The sequence below is a fragment of the Phyllostomus hastatus genome, unplaced genomic scaffold (genome assembly GCF_019186645.2).
Source record: "Phyllostomus hastatus isolate PE091 unplaced genomic scaffold, TTU_PhHast_1.1 phas_scaffold_39, whole genome shotgun sequence".
NCBI lineage: Eukaryota > Metazoa > Chordata > Mammalia > Chiroptera > Phyllostomidae > Phyllostomus > Phyllostomus hastatus.
Genome location: NW_025334028.1, coordinates 18,505,173 through 18,531,350, shown reverse-complemented (window position 1 = coordinate 18,531,350; position 26,178 = coordinate 18,505,173). Strand labels below are relative to the sequence as shown.

The 26,178-nt window shown below is 36.5% G+C and overlaps 1 protein-coding gene across 5 annotated transcripts in view; it reads right to left on the bottom strand.

The window, feature by feature from the left end:
* BMPR1B (bone morphogenetic protein receptor type 1B) overlaps nucleotides 1-26,178 on the bottom strand; it is a 351,002-nt gene that overhangs the window by 169,083 nt on the left and 155,741 nt on the right. The window lies entirely within an intron of this gene.

Below are 26,178 nucleotides of genomic sequence, written 5' to 3'. Positions count from 1 at the left end.
CAGTAGCCCCAGCACCTTTTATGATCCCTTGAAAATAATCTGGAAGCTTCTTCCTGGTGCAGTCTGCTGGCTCTTCAAAGTGAAATGGTCTATTTTTCTGATGCTATGTGGGATCAATATAAATCACAGCACAACTGAGAAAACATAAAGCACCAAACTATGAGATATCTATTCCAAACAATTTACAGTTAACTTATCTCAGTAGTTCTGTCACTAGGTAAAAATAAATAATATATGGGGAAGAGAGGGAATGGGGTGGGAGGGGAAGTGGGTGTGGAGGAGAAAGGCAAGTATCTGTAGCTGTATAAATTAACCAGTGCTCACTGTGGACTCATATGCTCCTTGCCTGTGTTACAAGATTTGGGGACATATAAAAGGACAACCATGCATTCTACTTGGAAGTAAGTTTTAAGGCAACTGAGGAAACATCTAATTAGTAAAATAATTTATAAAATAAAATAATCAAATGCTAAACTGTGATATAATATTAGATATTAGAGCCTTGCTCAAGCTTCACAGAAGATATACAAAGGAAAAATTAAGGGGTACAGTAAGGGCATCATGATAAGAATGTTAACGGAGTATGTTTTTCTTTTCTTTTTTTTTTAAAGATTTTATTTATTTATTTTTAGAGAGGGAAGGGAGGGAGATAGAGAGAGAGAGAGAGAGAGAAACATCAATGTGTGGTTGCTAGGGGTTATGGCCTGCAACCCAGGCATGTACCCTGGCTGGGAATCGAACCTGGGACACTTTGGTTCCCAGCCCGTGCTCAATCCACTGAGCTACACCAGCCAGGACGGAGTATGTTTTTCTAATTGCATAAGCCATGTGGGGAAAGAACTGGGAAAGGGCAGAGGGGTGCAGTCGAAGACCCCCAAATGGGGACCCCTGCAGACCAGTCTAAGGTGGGCTGATGAGAGTCAGTGAAGGCTGCTAAAGAAGAGATTCAACATAGAAGAAGAAATATTTGAAAAAATCTATTGAAATTGCATATTAAATTTTTATAAATAAAATGAAGGATAAATACCAAGTTATAAATAATATCTCTTTAGAAATATGACAGTTTAATAGCCTTAATATAACACATAGAAATTGGTAACAAAAATACTAAGCAAAAGCATAGATAACTGAAAAAAGAAAGCCATAACCATGAAAATAATTTAACTTCATTGATGATAAAACAAGGGAAAATTAAAACAACAATGAGAGCTTCCAGCAAAGTAAATCAGCATAAGTTTCAATGGTCCTGGTGAGGGTGTGGAGACAGCCAGCGCACCTGCACCCCGATGGTGGAAGTGTGAATAAACACGAACTTTCTGGAAAGCAATTTGGATGTATAAGTAGAGTCTTTAAAATGTCAATACCTTCAATATTTTTATTAGTAAATCACATCCGAGAAATGTATCAAAAGCAAGTAATAAATTCAAGGACTAAATTTTGAGTTCAGTACATAAATTCTGAATAGTCATCAAAGATTAATGATTATTAATTATCACTGCACCGCCAACACTGAGCAGCTACTGTGAACTGGGCTCCATGGAAATGCTCTTTTTTATCTGTGGCTATCGGAGGTGATGGAATGGGGTGTGTGTACACATGCACATTCATACTACATGTATCCCACAACAAAGCTTGGATTTTGCTGGATTAACCAATCTGAGGTCTTCTGTAACACTAGATATTAAAAGCAGTAAGTCTATCAGTAAATAAGCAAGAAGAAAAGTAGTGATTAAATCCGATGTTTTCATTGCCAGGCTCACTATACTCAGGAAGTGAAATACATATGCAGCTGCTGCCTGCAGTTGAGGCATCTCTGAATTAAATTAGATTGCACATGCGTATCAATCGGGTTTTAATTGTCACATGAAAGTAAACACTGCAGTTAATTGATATGGGTGACAGAGGTCAGAATAAATTGTCTTTCCTTACAGTGACAAGTAGAACAAAAACTATCTGGGTAAGATTTAGTTTTTAGTACTGAGTTCAAACACCAATGAGATCATTCTATTCCAACCAGTGGATGCTCAAATAATTGTTTTACTTAAATCCAATGAACCTTTCTAAAACACATCAATTTCTAGAGGGAAAACAGTCATTTTTGTCATATTCCATGATCCAGTTCTCTCATGTCGTAAGTACTGAAACTGAAACCCAGAGAGCCCAGGTGACTTTCTACAAAGTCAATCAGTGAATAAAAAGCTTCAAATAGCTTCTCAAAACCTGACAGTGCTACATAGTTTCTCTCTGACAACTCCTACTAGTTCCCTGCCTCCCTACGTGCGGCCTATATCCTAGATTCTCACAAACGCTTGTTTAACATATGACTCTAATAGGCTATCAGAATTTGTGTAGGCCTCCAGAGGGCACCTCTGGTGTATTTCAGAGATGAACAGTGTGCTGCACAGAACAGGGCGCACACTAGGAGCATCTGGGTTTGTGTTCACGGGGTCTCCACTGGTGGCATCAGGGCCCCTCAGCCCTCAGGGAACTCCACGTTAAGCAACTTGCCTTCTAGAGTTCTAAAACTCTGAATCTCCATGGTTGAGCTGGTTTCATTTGTCTAAGTGCCATCTGATAGGCTTCTGTTACCTGCAACATCAGGAATACCTTGAAATCACTGCGGGGCGATCAATCACTCCTTCTAGGTCAACATTTAGTGATAGCAAATTCCCCTCCAAAATAAGCCCTTTGTTATAGTAGTTGAAGTGAACAAAGTATATGAAAAAAGACACTCGAGTGTTTTTGTGGTGGGTTCTCAGTAGTTTTATCCTTCAAATGGGAACAAATAACTCTAGATATTAAACTTCAATGATTCTTAAAGTCTATCGAAAACTTCAAAACATAAATGAAAAGTATTTCGAATAAAAAATATCATTATTTGTATGATGCCCCAACCACCATTTGATGTAGCACTGCAAAAAAAAATGCTATGTTTGACATAGGAAGATATTAAAGTATATTCCAAATTCACCAAATGTAAAACATGGTAAAACTGTGTGTCTTAGGGTCAATTAATAAGGTATCATTGATATTAATGTATTTATAAGCTATAAACATGAAAGAGCTATGAAAAATAGAACAAGACAGATGATAAAACATAATCCTGGCTTTCAAGTACCTAAAAAGTTTATCTATAATTCTAAATCTTAAGTGTAGCAAATATTGAAACATTTAAAAGTATTGGATGCCTTTAAAAACTCAAAGGTGTCACACTCTTTTTACATATAAGGAACCATAAAACAATCAGAATACAGTGATGATTCACTCTTTTTACCAGACTTCTAAACATCAAGACAAAATTATTTGACAAATGTAGAATTTCAGTCTACAAATATTTATTGAGCATATATATACTGAGTACCAACCACTGTCCCTTCAGAGAAATAAAGATACAGAGGAGAACAAAGCAGACAAATAATAAACAAGACTCAAAAGTGTTTTTAAATAATCAGGGTTTTGTCAGGCTAAACTAGAAAAAAAAAAGATCTTAAATTCTCCTTGAGCTAGCACAGGATGGATTCTAGAGCTCTCTCGCACCCCGGAGACCCCCAGGCTGTGGGCCTGCCCACCTGCCCAGCACCACAAGCCTCCTTCAAGTTTCCAAGTAAGGATCAAAGCTAAAACAAACTGAGGGAGTATAGCATGACTTTGAGGTGGCCACTTCTCAAATATTCCCCCATGCTCACATTTCAGTGGTTAAAAGGGCGATGAAAATTTTCTTTCCGATATTCCCTTGTCCAATAAAAGTAGGATATCTAATTTTTAAATAAATGTATTTTGCCCAGAACTCAATACAGCATTCTCATTATTTCATTTTAAGCTGCAGCCCATAAAAATAGCTTTTTAAAACATGCCTTTATTTTCATAAAAAGTAATTACTCACCATGTGCCAGAGTGTAGCCTTGTAACTTCCCTCCCAGTGGAGGCTCGGAGAGACCTGGTCCTGAGTGTGAGGGGGACAGACACTGGGCAGGTGGGAGCCACTGTGACTCGCAAACTGTAATCACTTTGGTCTCTAGCTACCTCTTCCTTTCTGACCATATACAGCTTAATAAAACCATGCAACTATTACTAAGTAATGACATCTAGAGAGTTGTCAGGACAGTCCAAAGATGACAAAAAGGAAAAGAAACAAAATCTCCCTGAATGTAAAGTGATACTCACACAGCTAACTGGAAAGTTAATAAAACTACTAACATGCTGTTATCACCACATTTGTGGAGATACCTTCCAAGTGAGACAAAGTATATGTTCATTCTTCTACTATGTGTGGTGTCTCCTGTTCTCTAAAAATGTCTGGGTATGGTTTATTTTGAGCTCTTACAGTATTACAACCAGAATTTTTAATATTCTTACCATTTTATTAAATAGTTAAAGGAAAATTAATCTCACATGGACAAAATTACATGCAAATGACAGTTACCTGTTCTTTAATATAAATTAATACGAAAACAGATGCAACTTTAGAAAATTACGATAAATGTGATCAATGTGCATAATCTGTAACAGGGCGGGTGCATTTGTAAGAGTCCAGGCCCTGGCTTTATGCAGCCTTCCCCATTCACCACCAGTATTCGCTGCGCCCAAGAAGGATGTTAAAGGTATTTGTGTGTTTACTTAAGAGAGTTGAAAAGAGCTCAAAAGATCTAAAAAGGCTTGGTTTGGGGCAAAAATAATAACAGAAAACTCTCTCCTAATTCTATAGTATTATTTTCCATAAACTTACAGAAGTTGCATATAACCCAATTTTGAGATATTTTTGAAATTCCTATATTCTTGCTGAAGGTCAGTATTAAATAAAAATATCTCACATACTTATGTTTTCTGCCTCCTCTTGTTACCTCCCAAGATAAAATAATTGTTCCATTACAGACTAATATTTCTCCAAGGGCCCTCATTCCCTTCATGAAACTTCCAGAATCTGCTCCACTTTCCCACACCATCTCTTAGGGTACAGCTGGCTGTGTTCATGAAAATTTTCCAGTATAAACATACAATATAAAATACTTTTCAGTGATTGCATATAATCTGAATTTAGTTGTCAAACTTCAGGTTTTCAACTCTAGGTGTACTTTAAATTAAAGCTAATTAAAATCCTAAAATTTCTTGGGAAAAACAATAAAATCATAAACTCTTGAGAATATTTATGCCATATATACATACACCAAGTGAAAATTCTGAAGTACCCAATTACTGGGAGAATTTTCATATAGCTCAGTATAGAGACTTCATGGCTTAACAGCCACTGTAAAATGAACTACTTATTGAAAAAAAAACTGTAACCAACTCAAAAGTTTGCAGTTTTTTACAGTACATTCATATACCTGTTTTCCTTACAGCAAAACTTTTACTTTTTTTATGGGTATTTAAGTGTTCTATTTTCTTCTAAAACTGAACTATCATTCATTATAATTACTCCTGATGCTATTTTTGTTTCTATGCTTATATTTTTATTTTTTGATAATTTCAGAAAAAGGTAATTAAATATATAGATTTAAACAGCATTTAAAATCTAGATATTTATAAGTTGGTTGAATGAAAAGAAGTCTTACTTTTACTTAGGTAGGTTTGGAGTTAATTTTAGCTGCCACATGTGTTCTCATGCGATATGTTCCCAGAACCAGAAAAATTACCAGGGCTGTAAATCAGAAAAACACAGCACTAGTTATCCAACAAGATTGCATTACTTCCACTTAACATGTGGTGAGAAAGATATTGCAACACAGCATATATCAACTTTCATCCCATTTCAAAAGTCAATATTTAAACTAAGGGAGTCCAAAGCCAAAACTTTGTGTTGAGAGATTCAAAGTCTTTTTTCTACAACTGTGTGGTCGCATGTCCATTCACTCTAAGTGCTTTGCTGGCTAATGCTTTCCCTATGTGCCAATGACCTTGCTTTCCAATGTTTCTTTGTCTTTTCCAATTCCACAAATGTTCCATTGTTGGATCACAGGGCTGTTACTTTAAATATTGTTCAGAGCTGTTGAGTGCCTAAAGATGTATTCATCATATCAATACTCCTGTGCATATATGTAAACTTGGGAACATACACAATTTACTCTTTCAATCTAAATCAAACTATATTTTCTTTGAAACATTCATCAAGCAGAACACTTCTTCTTGTACCACCAAATAAACTCAAAAGAAAACAATCAGTCCCACAAAATTTGAAACATTTTAATCAAAGTTATTAATTCCCCATATTTTCTCTGATTTTCTCCAGCATTTTTTAAACTAGAAGAAAATTAGCCTGAAGAAAGGGATAAAAAAAACTTACAACTTTAATTTGAAATACCTTACATAACCCAGGCCAGAAAATAGTCGTATTTGCACGAATTCTCTCAAAAACCTGAATCCTTTTCTGTGGTTATAGAGAGCTCAGCTCAGATGTCTACAGTGATAAGAAATACCATAAACAGTTAGCCTTGGTAGAGTGCCTACTATGTGAAGAGCTTTAGACATATTCCAGCTTAACTAATCCTCAAGACAATCCTGAGAAAGTGGGCTTTGCCCCATTTAAAAATAAGAAAGCTAAAGTCAGAGAGGTTTCAATTTGACTAAGTGTGCAGAGCTCTGAGTCTAATCCAATCTGTCTGACTACAAAAGCATTTCTCTCTTCTGCTCTTCTCTTCTATCTGATAAAAAAATGGACAGAGAAGGGTTTAATGGATTGTCCCTCTTGTATAAGTAAATACAATCTCATTGGAATTGCACTCTCATGAAAAAAACATCCAAAGCACATTTTCATCTATTTCTCCTAACTTGAGCAATTAAACAGGTATTTAATTTTCAAATGATCAATCAAGAAATAAATAGCAAATGATAGATAGGTGATGCATAGAAATATAAGATGAGGTCTCTGCATTTAATCAAACTAAGCTAACTGAGGTAACTGAGCAATAAGCAGACACTCTACACAGTGTTCCTATAAAATGTACATAATAACTTCAGAAAGTAAATAATATACATATTAAGAAAGTACCTTTAAAAAAGATAGAGACCGGGCTGGTGTGGCTCAGTGGATCCAGTCCTGCCCAGCAAACCAAAGGGTCGCTGGTTTGATTCCCAGTCAGGGCACATGCATGGGTTGCGGGCCAGGTCCCCAATAGCGGGGACGTGAGAGGCAACCATGCATTGATGTTTCTCTCCCTCTCTATTTCCCTCCTTTGCCCTCTCTCTAAAAATAAACAAAGAAAATATTTTTTAAAAAAGGAAAGTACCTTAATATGCTGAAATAATATTAACTTGTTGAAGGTAAGCAAAATGGGTGTCTGGCCAATGTACTTGCTGAAACATGCTCCTGCATGGAAACTCTGTACTGGGAAAGTGGACAATGAATATGATGAATGCAATAAGGAAAGAAGTCACTTGAGAAGACTTCTTAGATGAGTTGGAAGTTGGCATGGACCTGAGAGAAATTTAATATTAGTGTAAGGGAGAGACCAGGGTACTCCAATAAGAGATTACATCTAAGTGAGGACCAAGGGCTGGGATAAACCTGAAACTTTTCAACATACTTTCATAGCTGGAAAGAAACAGCAAGAACACTAGGACGAAACTCTCGTTTCAAAGATAAGAAAATCAAGTCCCAGAGTAGTTAAATGGATTGCCCAGTCACACAGCTACACCAGAGCTTAATGAAAAACTCTGCTCAGCCTAAGAAATTTCCACCCACTGTCTAATAGTAAGGCCAGGCCAGAGGGTCTATAAAGTCACCTCAGGAGTCCAGTGGGGAGCCAGGGGAGGAGTATTCAAACATGGAAGTTCTGCTTTTATTATATCTGTTTTACATATTAGGCTTCTGACAATGCTTGAAGAGTCCCTTTGTGTTTAAAACAAAGAGTACTCTTCAAGTCTTCATTAGTGCTATGTTCTGAGCTATGTGACGCAGAAACAAATATTAAAGAAAAAAAAGCCTTTACCCTCAACCAATTGATTTATTCATTCTACAATCAAGCATTGAGTGTTTGTTGTATACCAGGTGCTTAGCTATACATTGGGAAATTCCATGACAAACAAAAAGCTGCAGGTCTGGCCTGCCGTCAGGAGGTAGTAAACCAGAGGAACAGTAATCACATAACACTGCAAAGACATATAAAACACAATTGTAATGTCCGGAATGAGGGAAGGTTGCAAGATGCAAGGAGAACATATGACCAGGCAACATCAGTCTGAAGAGTCACTGTGTTAGTAGAGGTGAAGTGACAGTGTGAACCAATAACTATTACAAATATAACTGTTCAATAATAAGTAAGCACAAGACCCTCTAATATCACAGACTGGCCTGTGAACTCAGCCAGAGGGGGAAGGGACACCTTACAGTGAAGGTGGCATTTGTGCTTCATCTAGGACACAGGTTAAGGACACATTCTTATAGGAAAAGGGAGAAAGAAGGATGCCTCAGAAAGAGGTACTGTATATGCCAAAGGAACAGAAATTGGGTAGAACTGCAAATAAAGACAAGCCATCCTCAAGGATAGATTAAAGGTGGTTGTATCAAAAAAGGAATGAAGTTACAAAACCATGCAAGGGCCAAACCAGACAGGGCCTTGTACACTATGCCACAAATTGAGGTCCAACCTGCACAGCCTGCCATGGGGGTAATGTGGGGAAACTAAGGCTGGGATCACAAGTGTCACATGATCAGAATGCACCCAGAATGCAATGTGGGAGACAGACCAGAAACGTGAAGGCTAGTGGCAATGAGTCCTGTCAGAAGCTGCTACTATTTCACAAGCATGGATAACTAGAACTGTGGATCTCTTAGATTTCTAGTACATATTTGGTATTCAAAAAGTATATTAAATGATTAATTAATAAATGAGCAGGAAATAATGTTGGCAGGCTAGAGTACAGCAAGAATATAAAGCATCATAAAAGATGAGTAAAAATTTTATGACCTGATGCTATAGGAAATAGGAAGTCACAGGAAATTTTTGATCAAGCAAGTGACATAATGTGAAGTATATTTAAGACAGCTTAGTATGTTATAGTATACCTAATGAAATGAATAAAATGATAAAACTATAATGAATTAAGGAAACTTACAACAAGACATCTAAAGTAATTCAGATATGAGATGAAAATGTTTAACCTGGTAAAGGACCCATATGAATACAGAAAAAAGATGGATAAAAGAGACACTTTCAAAGAAAAACAAATGAAGTTGATCAGTAGACTAGATCAGCGATTGACTGATTTTGTCTATAAACGGTCCGTCGGGTCATAAACGTTCCAGGTTTGTGGCCACACAGTCTCTAATGTAAGTGCTCCCCTCTGTGCCGGAGAGCAGCCTCCCCACCACAGGCAACCTGGAGACAGGCGGGTGGGGCTGTGTTCCAATGAAACTTTATGGGCTGGATTTGACCTGCAGACCGCAGTTTCCAAAAATAATGGGTTCAAACAAGAAAAAAATTATTTCTCTCTCATAAACAAAATCCCCAGGTAACAGACAGGTTTGGTATGGCAACTCCACAATTTTAAAAGACCCAGTCTCCTTCTATATCTTTCTTCTTTTCATCATCTTCAACGTGTCACTGCTAGCTGCTGGTTCAAGATATTTGCTTGAGTTGCAGCCATGGCATTAGCATTTTAGCAAGCAGATAAGAAGAAGGGTTAAAAAAGAAAAAAGCAAGGTCCTTCACTTTAAGGGCAATTCTGTAACTCACAAAACCTTTCTACTTGACTAGCTATCCACTGACACAAAAGCCAAAAAAATAAAAATCACACTTGTTTCAAAATAAATGGCTAAGTATTTTGAGCCTTTATCATTCATTCTCCTTAAAACAGAAAATATTTTTGGTTCACCTCTTATTTGTTGGCCTGTATAAAATTTCTTATTGGCTGAAAGTTACTCAATAAACTGTTTTCCTTCTGTCTGAAGTAATAAAACTATACAACACTATAAACATTTTCCATGTTTAACTCCAAGATATTTGGTTTTCTGGCTAGACACAGTAGAGCTTTTGTTTTTAAAATTAAAGCAGACCCTTGTACCTAAGTTGCCTCAGAATGCCAAATAGTTTTCTCTTGTTGTATTCTAACATTACTATCACCTATTCCAAAAACACACAGACACAAAAGAAACTGACCCATTCGCTCTGGTTGTCCCTGAATACAGCTCATTGACATAACGTGTAGAAAAAACCCATCACGTCCAAAGATAACAATCTCTTAAAGATTCTAGTATACAGGAGATTTGCAATGTGAATTTATGCTTAAAGTAAGCAGGAGCCTTAACACTACAACAAGATTATTTCACTTAGAACTGCTAACACAGATGCAGTATTTCTTTATATTGAGATATAATTTGACTTTACTTAAAAGATGATTTATGACTAAAATTGAAAACATAAAACAAAAGATTCATTAACTTTCTGAACTTTCATACTACACAAATAGATAAAAATTAAGCATCCCAGACAACTTTAACAAGTGAAGGGAGGACTGATCCTTAGGATCACGCAGTGATTCAACCTGTGTTGACACTAACTTTCAATTTAAACAATAATTCAAGAGTTATTAAGCTTTTACTTTGACACTGAAGACATGTAGATAATTCAATTAACATTTAAATCTTTGGAAACTAATTTTTAAATTATCTCTCATATTGGCCTTTTTATTTTTTACTTTTAAAGGGATTTTGAAAATAATAAATAATGCACAAAACTTCCCAAGTTGTAACCAAAGTTATACTCTCTAACCTAGATTTTCAGATGTATCTCAACTCACATAATATTTTTATTACCTGACATTTTAATCAAAGATCAAAAACTTCACTAGCCAAAGCATTTCCAAAGCTCTGGGAAGTAAATTAACTTTATGAAATGGAGCTCAGCTACATATTTTGTAATGAAATTTTATATTACATTTCAAGAAAGAATGCTATCCTTAAAAAGATAGCCAATATGGCTCAGACAGTAATAATGGGGAAAATATTTAACAGAAATGTGAGAAGTAAGAAATATTTGAATAATCTAAAGCAATATGCAACTTTCAGGAATCTCTGTAAAATGCTTACTGACTCTCTCAGGGATTACCTAGGAAGCCAACCTGCCTGGTTTGGGAAGAATCCTTGGATCTCACAATGGGGGGAGAAGGGGAGCGCTTGAACACAGTTTTGGGGTGCTCCACCCGTCTTATGAGGCTGCTAACCATTTGGCCATTATCATGGATTGCTAACCAGATCATTTCAAATGTTTTGGCAATGTATTTATTAATCACATGAATAATATGTGAATGCATACTTACTTTTCATATTAAAAATACACAGAGATTGGTAGAGTAAAAAATGATTTACGACCCTCCTAAAATTTTAAGAATACATGTAGCAGTCAGGTTTCACAATCAAGAATTTCCTATTTAAAAGAGTCGTTTACAGAAATGCTCAAAGAATGGAATTTGGCACACATGTTTACCTTGGTTCTATCCCCATTATGCCTCATACTAGATATCAAAAGTCAGTGTAAGCCATATTAGCCAGCATATTTCACTGATGTGTCAAAATAGTGTAGTGAAATAAGTGGATATTTAAAATTATTTTGATATCCTTGAAAAAATACATGTTCTATCAGTAACATTTTTATGATAAACATGTTTTCACACTGCTACACCTCTGAGACTGGAACATGTATCTTAGAGTTGATGATGTATTTTAATTTACTACCTGAAGTTACATGTTACTCCTAGATGTGAGTAAAAACATGAATGATAACATAAGCATCTATGAAGCGTCCCTGTGATGAGCTAAAGAAATACAGGAAAGGTGAGCCAGCCAACGAAAAATGTTCCTCATCCAAAATTACAGCACAGACCATCGAGAAGAGCCAATGAATAGCAAGCTTAGCAAGGTAAGTACTAGAGTTCATTTCAAACATCATTCAGTCTTGTAAGAAGAAGGACAAAAAGGAAGAGCCACAAAGAATTCCTACACACACTCTACCACACTCTACCACACACACACTGCAAAATGAAAAACCACCCAACAGAGGCAAACTCCAAGGGCACAGCATACCCATCAAGTGGAAGCCAGTCTCATACTTTATGATCACACCTCATATACCACCTTGGAAGGCAGGCCTTCTAGGTGAGGCATCAAGTTTCACAGCCATGCTCAAACACAGGATTGTTAACACTAATCCACAGCAAGATCCATGAATGAGAAATAAAGATAGGTAAATAGCCACAAGAAATATGGCCCCAATTAGAGGACTCAACACTTGCCCTATTGATTATTTATCTGTTATTTTGGCAAATGAAAAAACCAATAATAATCATTGAATGCTGTGTGCTCAACACAGAAATCCACAATATGAAGGACTTTTTATCATAAGCCAGTTTGTTCATCTTTAGCTATCTCATAAATAATTTCTATTTTTGTTAAAAACTAAAGGATTTTTCCTTGATGTCACAAGGAATACAGCCTACATATAATTAGAAAAAAACAGTTACAATCAGCCCTGGCTGGTGTGCATCAGTGGATTAAGTACTGGTCTGTGAACCAAAGAGTTGCCAGTTCAATTCCCAGTCAGGGTACATGCCTGGGTTGCAGGCCAGGTACCCAGTAGGGGGCAGGTGAGAGCCAACCACACACTGATGTTTCTCTCCTTCTCTTTCTCTTTCCCTTCCCCTCTCTCTAAAAATAAATCAATAAAATATTTTTTTAGGAAAAAGACAGAGGTACAATCAAATCAAATTGAAACTGAAACAACTTTTTAATGAGTGAAAAAATGATAGATTAATTTGAATTATTTTTGCTTTAAACAACACAATAAAAATCAAAGTCAATTTCCACCAAAGGCTGCCAAAAACAAACAAAAAAAACTACTGATGGGATTTGCCAATGATACCCAATTTATGTTATGAAGTTTGACAAAAGCACACTGTGTCTATTAAAGTTGTTAAAAAGAAAATTCTAGTCTGTTATGCACTCAAGAAACTAGAAATTAAATCCAGAACTCTACCACCATAAATATTTTGCAAACTCAACATTCTGTCCTATTGCTCACTAGAGATGAGCTTTACCAGTTGTTTTTAATCAGACAAATAAGGAAGCATTAAAATCTGATGTGCTGATCTAAATTATAAAAGAAGTTATGAAATTATAAAATACGCTACCCCACATTCCAAAACATGAAAGCCTTTTATCTTTTCGTGTTGTTATTGATAATTATATTATGTCTTTGTGGGATTGAGAGTATCATAAAAAATAACTTTTCTTTAAAAAGAAAAATTATGGGCATGATTTAAAAAATATGATGAAACATAATTTCAAAATGTTGGATCTCATGGAATTGCTTTCATTTCATTTTGAATTTGTGGGAAAAAAGTAAAACTTACAATCATGATCTCAACTACATGAAATCTATTAGCAACACCACATTCTTCACTTTTAAAATGTGAATAATAGCACTGCCTCATACATTTATTGTAAGCATTAAATGTGTTAATAAGTATTAAGCACTAAGAACAATGCTTGGCATAGCATCGTATGTTAGTGTTTGTTCTTAGGATTAATACTCGTATTAGCTACTAGTATTAACAACAGCATTATCAGCACTATCTGAAGGCCAGTCCAGTTTTGTCTGTTCACACAAAACTCCATTGCACCCCACAGGAAGCTGTTCTTGCTAAATCCAGCTCTTACAGAGAGGGCTCTCATCTAAACTCCTACTGAGGGCTGTTAATCTGACCATATGGCCTACAATTTAATTACATGTTCAATTGTTCACTGTTGTATATGTTAATCTTATATAATCAAAGGAATTATAAAATCCTTCAAGGAAGAGACCATGAGTACATCACTCTGCTGTTTTTTCTGGTTGTCAAACTTCAACTTCTGAGAACAACTCCATTCAGAGCAGAGGGCAGACACTGAGTTGTCTTCAACTAACACTCACATAGACAAGGTGGGACACCTTAGTGGTACAGACTCCCTTAAAGCTGTAGATTAGGGACCTGGCCTTCAGGTATCTTCCACTTTAACGAGAGAAATATGCATACTATAAAGTAGCATCAATTCCAAGCTAAATCACCTACCTACAAAAATTCCTGCTGTATGGAATTCTAAAGAAAAACAGGTAACTGAAGTAAAAGGGGGTTAGGAAAGACCTAATGGAGAATGACCATGAATGTGAAGAGTCTTACATAATGATAATACTAAGAACCACCAAAGACCATCAACACCACAGTAAATAATTTTCATACAATAAGAAAAATAGCTAACATATATTGAGTGTTCAGTAATACATTGAGTGTTCAATATATGCCAAGAACTATCTTAAGTGCTTTATAAATATTAACACATTTGATCTTCAAAATATCCCTATGGGGTGGGTACTGTTGTTTCCATTTTAAACATAACAAAGGTGAAGCACAGTGAAGGTTAAATGATTTGCCTGAGATCATACAGCTAGTAAGTGCAAGAGATGAGTTATAATCTAAGGAACTCAGGCTTTGAAGTCCAAACTCTTTATTATTATGCTAAACTACTTTCTTTATGAGCTCATGGGATTCTCATAACAGCCCTGCGCAGGAAGCCGTGCACTCAACATACGTGACCCACACGCACAGAGTCCCCGGGTTGTGCGGCGCCCAGTCTGAGCAGCTCTCCACGGCAGCCAGAATGCTCTGCATTGTCGGGCACAGGGTTTCATAATTTAGCCAGAGCTGCATAGTTTGTCTAGTCAAAATAGGAAACACAGTCACTCTCACTCTTTTCACTTAGACATGTAATCAGCAAAGCCAAGATATGATAATAAGCAAAATTTGTTCTGGGATCCAAAGAATAAACCAGTTTGATTTGATCAGAGAAAGAATAAAGAGAAAGCATAAAGGCATTTAATTCATCTTAGTTCACTAACCTGATCTCCAAGGACTGGGTGGAAGAAAAATCCATTGGATGTTACTGAAAATCACAGTGTACAAAGCACTGTTTCAAAGAGGTGAGCCTATCAATAGTATATTACAAGACAAATTGTAAGATGTCCCATCTTTTTTAAGGAAAGAAAACTTAAAGCAGCAGCAAAAAGAACAGTAACTAAAGACTCTCTATCAGAAAGGTGGCAAGAATGGACAAACTCTAAACCACATGCAAAAGTGCTTAAAATAGAGTTGCCATAGGATGAAATTTATTAAAGGATTAAAAATATTCTGGAAATAGGACAACTTTTACAAATGCAACATGTTCTAGCCTATAACAATGGGGAGGCAACTTGTATTGAATGCAGGTGGAATGGAAGGCAGTAGTTTTCCCCATCACTCGGAGTCTATTCTACACAATGTTGTTCCATTTTTGTATTTGTACTTTACACTTGCAATGCTGTAAATTACCTGAAAAAAGTGAGAACAATGAGTTACAAAGTAAAATATAATCAACTGTATTTAGTACATTTGTACTACTTAAATCTCTCTCAAATGACTAGGAAGAATCGAAAGAGAATATAAAATATTACACAAGCAATCAAGCTGTCCTTCAGTAACTGAGTGAATACATAATTGTGGTACACCCAGACGATGGAATATCATTCAGCAATGAAAAGAAATGAGCTCAGAGGTCATAAAAAGACATGGAGGAAACTTAAATGCATATTACTATGTAAAAGAAGCCAATTTGAAAAGGCTGCATAACTGCATGATTCCTACTATATGGTATCCTAGAAAAGGCAAAATCATGGAGATTGAAAAAGATCAGTGGTCACCAGGCATCTAAGGGACTGGGGAGAGGAGGGAATGAATGCAATGACAATACTCTGTATGATACCACAGGGATGGACACGTGTCATTATATATTTGTTCAAACCCAGAGAATGTGTGACACCAGGAGTGAACTGTAATGTTCACCATGGACTCCAGGTGACAATGACGTGTCTGTCAATGCAGGTTCACCCCCCGGTGCCTGGTGCACATCCTGGTGAGGGGTGTGGATGGTGGGGGAGAAGCTGTGCATATATGGGGGCAGGGGTAGAGAGAAGTATCCTTCTCCTCAGTTTTACTATTAACTTAAAACTTCTCTTTAAAAAAAGTCTTAATACTCTTAAAAAAATAAAGTTAATAAAAAGCAATCAATCAAACATACTAGAACATTTGAGATTCACAGTCAATAATATTGTGATAACTGTGTACAGTGTCAAGTGAGCATAAGACTTATCAGGGGGTCATTTTATAAGTTATACAAATGTCTACTATGCTTAAAAGCTAATACAATATTAAATGTCAATGGTAATTAAAAAATTAAAAGTGTTAAAAGATTATTAAATTTGACACTATTTTTTCAGCAACTCCATCTGATAGGAATAAATACAGCCATTTTGTAGATGAGAAAAGAGAGTCCTGGTTGAGAAAGCTGCTGAAGAAACTTGTGAAGGGGAAAGTCCGGCAACCTGGCAGCCTCTCAGAAACGTGAGTACAAATCCAGAACTGCTTTTCTTTCCACTAAACAAACCATCCTGTCTCGAGGCTCTGGGTATCAATCAGTTCGGTAAAAACCTCATAAATCTGAGTGAGTAGGTTTATCCTGGGGATCTCTAGCCCTTCAGAAAGGAAATCGCGGAAAGCCCACAGCAGGGACTCTTGCCTGTGGCCTGCTAGCAAACACAAAATAGCTTCGGATGCCTCCAGCTGACCATAAAAATGTTTCATAAGGAGAACCTCAACTAATATTTTAATAGCAATGATGAAAGAAATTTAATGGCAAATACGACAACCAAAGTCTACATGAGGTTTGTTTGCTACCTATAGTAAGATTTCTGGAAAAGAAACACAGTGGTTCCAAACACACACAAGAGTAACTGGAGACTAGACCAGGAATGCCTCCAGAAGGGATGTCACACAGACTGTGGCACATTCTGCACCTGGTAATGAAACCAAACGTCTTTCCTTTTAAAAGGCTAATACAATTGTGATTTTTAAAAATTACCACTGTATTTATATGTTCATATGTAAGAGAAATGTATAAATGAGAGACAGAGAAAGTTAATACATATCTTTTCTATCAATTAAAAGGTCCTAAGAAGCTAGCCTTCTTCATCTGATCCAAATAACTATTTCAACTATTCCACATGCAGACAGCCATTCAGTAAGATTAAATTATTTTCTCTGAGGGAGCAACATAATTTATGTCTGGCACACAATAAACATTCCTGAATGAATTTTCATTTGCAAACAAATTAGAAATATAAATCCATCCATAAAAAGAAAGGCTAGTCTCTTAACTGACTTCAACTTTTATTCTTTTCAGAGAAGGTATTAACAAATACATTTCATCTAAGTTACACATTTCAGAAAATACATGTTTAAGTACCTCTCCGATAGCATACATTTTGCCTACCTTCATCCATGGCTGTCAGAGGACATCAATACTGCCTAAAAACATTCACTACCTCCCTACCCACTACAAATCAGCACCCACACTCCTTAGCAAAGCATGCTTCACTACCTCCCCACCCCAGCCTCATGTCCCTACCTCTACACAAGCCCAGGCAGAGACTGTAATTTAACAAATTTAAGCAGAAACCTAGACACCTGTAGTTTTTTAAAAATGTATATGGGGAGGGGCAGAAGATTCTGTTGTATAGCATGAATATGGAATTACAATCTCCATTTTACAAATAATGAAACTTAGGCTCAGAAGTTGCCCAAGGTCATATGGATGACTAAGAGGACCTCAAGTTATATAAACTCTTAAAGTAAATGCCCTGAGCCCTGGCTGGGTAACACAGTGGGTTCGAGTGTTGCCGCAGTGTGCCAAGGTTGCAGGTTCAATCCCCTGTCAGGGCTCATACGAATCAACCAATGAACACATAAATAAATGGAACAACAAATCAATGTTTCTCTGTCTTCCCCCTTCTTCCTCCCTCTCTCAAATCAATTAATACAAATACAATTTAAGTAGTCCTGGCTGGTGTGGCTCAGTGGATTGAGCACCGGCCTGAGAACCAAAGGGTCACTGGTTCGATTCTTAGTCAGGGCACATGCCTGGGTTGTGGGCCAGGTTCCCTGGCACAGGGTGCTCAAGTGGCAACCACACATTGATGTCTCTCTCCCTCTCTTTCTCTCTCCCTTTCTCTCTGTCTAAAAATAAAACAATAAAATATTTTTAAATGAATAAAAGACATTAAAAAATAAATAAATAAGGTCCTGAACTCCTCAAGAATAAGAACTATAAAGCCACATCTACTTAGGTTCCTCATTCATTACCAGTTTCTTTGTGTTTAGCTTCTATCTGAATGAGAAGGATCAGTTACCTCAAAAGTCCTACTTAGTTGTTTAGTTTTAGGCAGAAATACTGGTTTTGTGCTGAAATACCTGAGAACCTACAGTCAGAGAGCAAAGGCACTGTGAATAAACATTTCTCCTGCTTTCTCTCTAGCGCTACCTCTGGCATGTCTTCCATATTTCTCCCACATGCTTGGTTTTCTAGGACCTTTCAGAATGATTCTGGTTGTACTGCTGTAGGAAATACCACCCTGTGTGGTCAAAGGCATTGTCGTAGGATTTAAACAGTTAAAGAAATGCAAGGGACCAGGTCTGATGGGAGAAATAGGATGTGACCAGGAAGAGGCTAAGGGCCAGGGTCTGGAGTCAGAAAGTCCTGGCCGGACCCTGGCTGGCGTGCGGCACTAGACATGTTACCTGTTTCTGCATGTAAAATGCTTGTCCCACTGGACCATGAGAATTAAATGAATCTTCATATAAAATGAAGTACTGAACACATAATGGCAGTCTACAAGTTGCAGCCAGTCATAGAACACCCAGTGGAGTATGTCCTCAATGTCACTGACAGGTCCTTGGAAACTGAGACTAGAAGCAAAATAACCCATGACAAAGACGACTTTACCACAGGTTAATTGATATAAACAAGAGTTAAGTTCCTACGTCCTATTTCTGATCACAAAACTGTCACCAAACTTCCGAATAAAGACCAAACACACTTTTAATATTATACATTGGGGTAAATGTAAGCTATGCATACATTTAAGAAAGGTAAATAAAAACAAGTAAGATAATTCTTTTCCAACCTACTGATTCCAATTCAGGGTCAAGTGTGGCCAGAGTCTATCCTGACAGCTCAGGGCACACTCACACCCAGACACACTCAGACTGGGACAATGTTGACATGTCACTCATGTTGCACACCCACATCTTTGGGATGTGGGAGGAAACTGGATTTCCCACAGAAAACCCATGTAGATATGGGGAGAACATGGAAACTCCATCCAGACAGAGTCCCCAGTCAGAAATCGATTTTTTTTCCTGATCAACGTTATACTATGGCATCGTCGAATGAAATGATGTTGTTCAAGGGCCTACTGCAGTATCATCAGAATTTGTGAGTAGTGGAAAAATAATAGTGTTAGGGAAATTGGCATTCAGGGCTAAAGCCATGAATAGCCGGAAAGGGTTCAGGTTGGACGAGGCCTCTGCATGGGAATAAAATGAAATTACAAAGACCGGTGTTAAAGGAGCCCAGACAAGCCAGAAAGTGCAATCTCACTGCTGTACCATCCTCGGCTACTTCTCCAGCTGGTCCTATCATACAAGGTATGTAACCTGACTCCCAAATCCTAGCCAGCTAAAAAGCATATTGCTTCAGTGAACACATTTGTATTGAATAGCTAGTCTGATACCAATCGTGAGGGGGCAGGGTTTATTAGTAAAGAAATGCTCCAACTCTAAAGGACTTTATAATCTAATACAAAAAAAAGATTAATACACATGAAGGACCGTCACTAATTAGCTCAAAGATGCAGACAAGCAGGCATCTGGGAAGAACTGTGACTATTTTTTAAGATGGGCTTATTCCATACTAATACTCATAAGCAGTCCTGCATTAGCAAATCTCACTTTATCCAGTCAGATGAAGCTCCCTTCACAAGATAAGCATGTAAACACTGTTAAGCCAATCTGTAGGTACAGCTGAAATCTTATGAACTAAAAAACATCACTTGTTTAAAAGAGTAAACAAAATAGCTGTGTTTAGAATTTCTTCCCAGACATATTCAAATATATACCATTAAATCTCTCAACTCTGACTAATAACAATCAATCTAAATTTAATGATAAGAACACAAAGATGATGACTTCACATCTTTTCTAATATCAGGTCTTCCACTTGAATATGCCCTTCTGAATATCATGATATAAACTACGAGCTCTAATCTCAAAATATACCATTTGAAATAAACAGCATATTTATTTAATATTGGCCTTTTGCTTGGCTGGATGAAGTAATTTAGTGATTGAAGCTAAAAACTGTAACTCACAATTTATTCATAATTCATAATTCTAGCCTATTCTTAACAACATGTACTACACTGGGTCAATTCTTGCCACTAAAAGCTTTGTTTTACATAGCGTATTTTAGAGTTGTTCCTATGCCTTCTGTAAGGGTTTCCCCAGAGCCATTTTTCTCTACAACATTATATGCCTCACCCATAAACCCTCATTTCAAACTAAGTGATGTATAGGATGTATGTAAGTCTAAACTTCTACAATGGGAAAATTGTAGAAGTTTAGACTTACTATTCCCTGATGAATTCAGGGTTTGATATTTTTTAAAAGGCTTTATTTATTTATAGAGATGGGGAAAGGAGGGAGAAGGAGAGGGAGAGAAACATTGACCGGTTGCCTCTTGCATGCATCCCAAGCAGGGACCGAACCCACAAGTCAGGTATGTGCTCTGACAAGGAACTGAACCAGAGACCCTTCACTTTATGGGATGTGGCCCAACCAAGTCACATGGTTCAGGGCAAGATTTGATATTTTTTAGAACTACAAACAATTTCTATTTTCACTGGGAATCTAAAAAAGAAAATAAACATTTTGTCTTCTTACATTGCTAAACAGGAAACAATCCTCATTCAAAAAAGTAATCATAATAAAAATCTTAAAAATTAGAGCTTGTTACTGCAAATCAGTAATATGTTATTTATTTTAAGAGCCTATCTATGTATTAAAAATGTATTAAGATTCACAGTGATAAATATACTCACTAATGGTTCATGGCAATACTCACTACTTTTAGCAAGGATAGTACATAAATATTTGTAAGATAGCTGATATTCTAAAAGTCTAGATTTATAAGGAAATAGAACATTATTTTTTAAATTCTTGTAAAAAGTTTTCCCATCTCAGGAATTTTGATTTCTTGTTCAAAATACTCTGCAGAACCCGGGCTAATGTGGTTCAGCTGGTTGAAGCATCCCTGGTGACTGACAAGTTGCAGGTTCGATTCCCAGTCAGGGCATATACCTAGGTCATGGATTTGATCCCTGATCCACCATCTGGGTCAGGATGCTATAATACCCGCTCCAGGTAAGCATGGGAGGCAACCAATCGATGCTTCTCTCTTGCACTGATGTTTCTCTCTTCCTCTTCCTCTCTCTCTGAAAGCAATGAAAAAGTAAGTCTTGGATGAGGATAAAAAATAAAACACTCTGCAGAATTTTAAATATTTCAGGAAAAGACATTATTTCAAAGTTACTGGGTTAACTACAGAAAACTGACACATGGAACACATAAAGTTTGTCACTGTAAGTCACAATAATAAATTACTATTCAAGAAGAAAATGTATGCCTTGGGCAGGTAGCTTAGCGGGTTAGAGTGTTATCCCATACACCAAAAGGTGGTGCATTTGATTCCCGGTCAGAGCAAGTACAGAAGGCAACTGACTGATGTTTCTCTCTCATGTTGATGTCCCTCTGTTCATCTGTCTGTCTGTCTCTCTCTCTTTTCTGTCTCTCTGTCTCTCACCAATAAATACATTTCTAGGGTGAGGATTTAAAAAAGAAGAAGAAAATGTCTAATGAGTCACAATATGTAAAGAACTTTTCAGGTAGGCCTAAACAGTTAAATAAATTTCTCTGGTATAATGATTTATGTTTGCTTTACTATTACATAGATTAGAAATAGATATATATCTTTTCTTACACATAAATAATCCATAGATCCTTAATCAAGAAATTTTCCCCATCATTATATTAGATTAGACTCTTACTTTTATGTAAATATAGCATTTATACTTTTGATCTTTAAGGAAGAATTATTCTTGTTTTCTATTTGAAGGCTGGAAAATAAAATACTCATATCCTAGAAAATCTGGTAAAATTTCAAAATAAATTCAACTGAAGATATGCTACATCTATTGACAAAACTGTAATTCTACATTGATTCTCTGAAGTTATACTAAAAAAGAGATATAGAAAACCTTTTAGCCAATGTGCTAAATGACAGTCCCCCTGTGTCCCTTCTTGGGTTACAAAATGTTCCGCCCACGGGGCCCGTGTCACTGCTTGGTCTGTTAACAGTTTCACAGCTCAGAGTCTGGCTTCACTTATTGAGCATCAAGCTGCTCTATCACTTGTATAGACCTGAAAAAGTTGTTAGGGTTCATAATGTAAAACTCACAAAAGTGCACAGCTGCTGTTCATACTCTCAAAGAAGTCTGCTATAATGATGATGTCACGGAAAAAGGCTGGAATGTATTACATGTCCCAGACAGACAAGCTATTCAATCTCTCCAGTCAATGCAGGTATACAGGTTGCACCAGAAACATTGTGGCAGTATCACAGTAAGACAAAAAAGTCGTTAAAATGAATCCCAGAGGGAAGGTAATTAGGGCTTCTTCCTAGTTCTGCCTTCAGGAAGCCTCACTTACCACTGGAGCTACACAAGAAGTGGCAACATTACCATCTCACTGTCTGATACACTATTGTGAACCACAAAGCTTCAAAAATTACAGTATAAATCATTAGGCCCTTGATGGAAACTGTACAATTTCATCTAAACAAATAAAACTATTTCCCTTTACTCATCATATACATTTACATAGAAAGCATAACAGATTGAATCCTGGTCTTCAAAGAAATGCAAAGCAATTAATTTTAAGAGCTTACCTACATATTGAAAATGGTACAGAATGCTAAGTAGTTTCACCCTCTGGCAGAGATTGAAGAGGAGATGAAGAAGGAGGGTCTAGTTTCCTTATTTTGGTGTTATCTTACAACAAAACACACCGACCATTTTCCAAGTGAGAATTTTTAACGTGATTTTAGAAAAGCATGAATATTACAAAGTTTCCATTTTACACATTTGCACCATTTTAAGGATACTGCAGTACCTTGGACCACAGGGAAATTCCAAATTAGAGAAAAAGAAATTTTGAACATCAAATATGTAAATTATACCTATTAACATAATTTGAATGCTTAAGATAAAAACAGAACAGATGCAAGACATTGAAAAAGTCCTAAATTCTAGTTCCAAATCTGCTACTAATTGTGTAATCTTGAAAGAATCATTTAATGGCATTCAATTTGAGTTTACTTAACCTTAATATGAAGATCATGACAAACGATGATATGTGAAGTTCCACTTTTCCACATAGTATTGCTCAACCTACAGTTGCGAGGGACAGGAGGACCAAGCATATGAGTGATGACAGCTAAACTGTACTTGCTCAGTGCAAGGCACTCACATAAGCACTGTGTACATATTAATTCATTTAGCCCTCAAGCAACCCTGTGTAGTAGGCACTGCTGTCATCTTCATTCAGAGGTAAAGACATGGAGGAGCAAACAAGTGAAGTTGCTTACCCAGCATCACACAAGTAGTGAATGGAAGATTGAGAATTCATGTCCAGGCTGACTAACTCCGGGGCCATCTTTTTCCACCACCTTACTAGGCTACGTATACTAGCATATTTTTTGGAATGGAGAGGTCTGGTTGTTTTAATTTTCTAGTCAATAGGAAAAGTCAGAATTTAATAGTGGAAGGTTTAATGACTGAGGGTATTGCGGTGCCTTAGATCACAGCAGTTTTACAATAGAGTCCTATACATAAGTGGAGAAAGTATTAGGTAATTCCCTAGGGTTCCTGATCAGTTGTATTCTGTCCATAAAATGTAAACATAATTTCGCTGTTGCACATAAGACCATTTCATCTGCATGGACGTACTGTATCTTATGCCTACAACTCTGAGGCAACATTTCTTAACACCTGCTTATATTTGGAGCAGCGTTCTGAGGCTAGAATTCAATCCAATAATGGTATGCCATAAAGCAACAGCAATAGTTAAATTTGATATCAGCTATAAGATGACATTTAAACATGGTATCTGTTACAAATAACTACAGTTTGAAATGAGATGTTTTGACCATGATCACTTATAGCCGAAGTAAACTCTACTTATCACCATGAGAAATGGCTTTGTTTAATTTACTGCCTATTGAGACTGGGTTTGTTTTTGATGGATGATTAATAAGTAAACAAAGAATAGTTTAATCTCAGTAGCATGAAACATGTAAATATTCACAAGTTTTAAAGTTTGTTTAATATTTTGACAAAATGTGATATAGAAATAAAACTTCTTATATGTTCCCAGTCAGTCACATGATTACTAACCAGTTAATTTTACAGATAGAAAAGCCTTATAGATTTTTCACTTTTCATTGGGGAGGAAAAACATAAGAGATCCTTCCTTCCATTTTAATAAGCCACCTACCTCTAAAATTTCAGAGAATTCAAACTTACATTGTATCTTCAAGCAGCTGTGAAAATAAAATTATCCTGACTCCATTTAAATTCCTTCTTGCCACAACATAAATATGCGTGCCAAAATATACAAGATTAAAGGAAAAACCTATTTATCAGCACCAGAGCTACACACCAAACAACCCCAGTCCTCCCACTTCTTCCTTCTTTGGAAGCAATAACAACATGCAGGTACACCGCCAATTAGGCTCGCTTCTCTGTCTGCTGGTCTTTTGCTCCGCCAAAAAAAACTATGTAATCAGAGAACTCCTTTTACAGTAAATAGCCACAATACAAGGTAAGTGTGGAAATAGATTCTAAATCATTTGAAACGTTCTGGGCACAGCTGGCAGAACACCTGTTGGAAATGGATGAATGATATTTGAAACACAGAACAATAGAAGGCCAGGGCTGCTCACACAGCCTTCACGGCACACTTTTGGCATCAACAACTTTAAGTTCATTGAAAGACTCTGATGAAAAAGCAACAAACTAGAATTAGCATAGTATTTTGTTTTTCTTCTTGAAAACACAGAACAGCCCATTGAAAATAAGCCCCCAAAAATGAATGGTCACCAATTCAACAATCTCACAGACATGTGAAAAAGTTCTATAAAAATGCTAACTTTTCTTACTTTGATTTATGTTGCCCATATACCTGCTTTCATAATAATGTTTATCTTTTTAAATGTCTAATTTTACAAATAAACATAGAAAATACCTATAGAGAAAATATTAATTTTGCCTTTACAGTTCTGAACTACTGCATGTTTACTCACCCAGAGTAAGTTACCAGTTTTTTTTTCTCTTTTATCACCTACAGGAGAGCCAGGGTTCACATTTTACAACTAAAGCATAGAAGGTACATAAAGAAAGAACCTAGCTGAATTTCACAGGATCTGTCACCAAGCAAAAAAAAAATATATATATATATATATATTATATATATTATATATGTATATGGTTTCACCCTTAGAAGACCCAACAGTCAAATGAAGTATCTGACTTTCTACCTCCGAAAATTCACTTCAAACCAATCAATAAGCATTTTCTGCATCATTATAATATAACTACACCATGTACCTCAAAATTCAAAGCAACATTTTTTGCAGGGGCTGGAAAGATCAGAAACAGAAATCAGGTAAAAGTCTGTGCCACACACTGGTCACTCAAGGATGAAGACTTGAAGAGGATTGTGAAAGTGAGAATGGACTTGAGGGGTGAATTCTGGAGATCAACAGAGAACAAAGTAGCAGAGCTTAGAAACATAGTCAATTCAGCATAAAGGAGAGGAACAAATTCAGTGTCATTACAGTAGCTTTAGTGCAGAGCTGACAACTCAATAAAAGAAGAAAAAACTGCCGAACTGAATGATAATCTAAATTAACTAGCAATCTAGCAGCCTCCTATTATGGCAGCCTGTATGTATTGTGCAGCTTGGGAAATGCTATTTCTTCACATGTTCAATAATTGTGATAGAAACAAAAAAGAATCCTTAAAAACAAAGCTCTCGTAAAACTACAGAAATTTTTATCTGCAGAGACTATGGCATGGTGAAAATCTCAGAAGCAATATTGCAAAAGCCTCAATTTATAAGAACTCAGATGGAAGAAATAACCAGATCCAGTGTCTAATTGTATCTTGA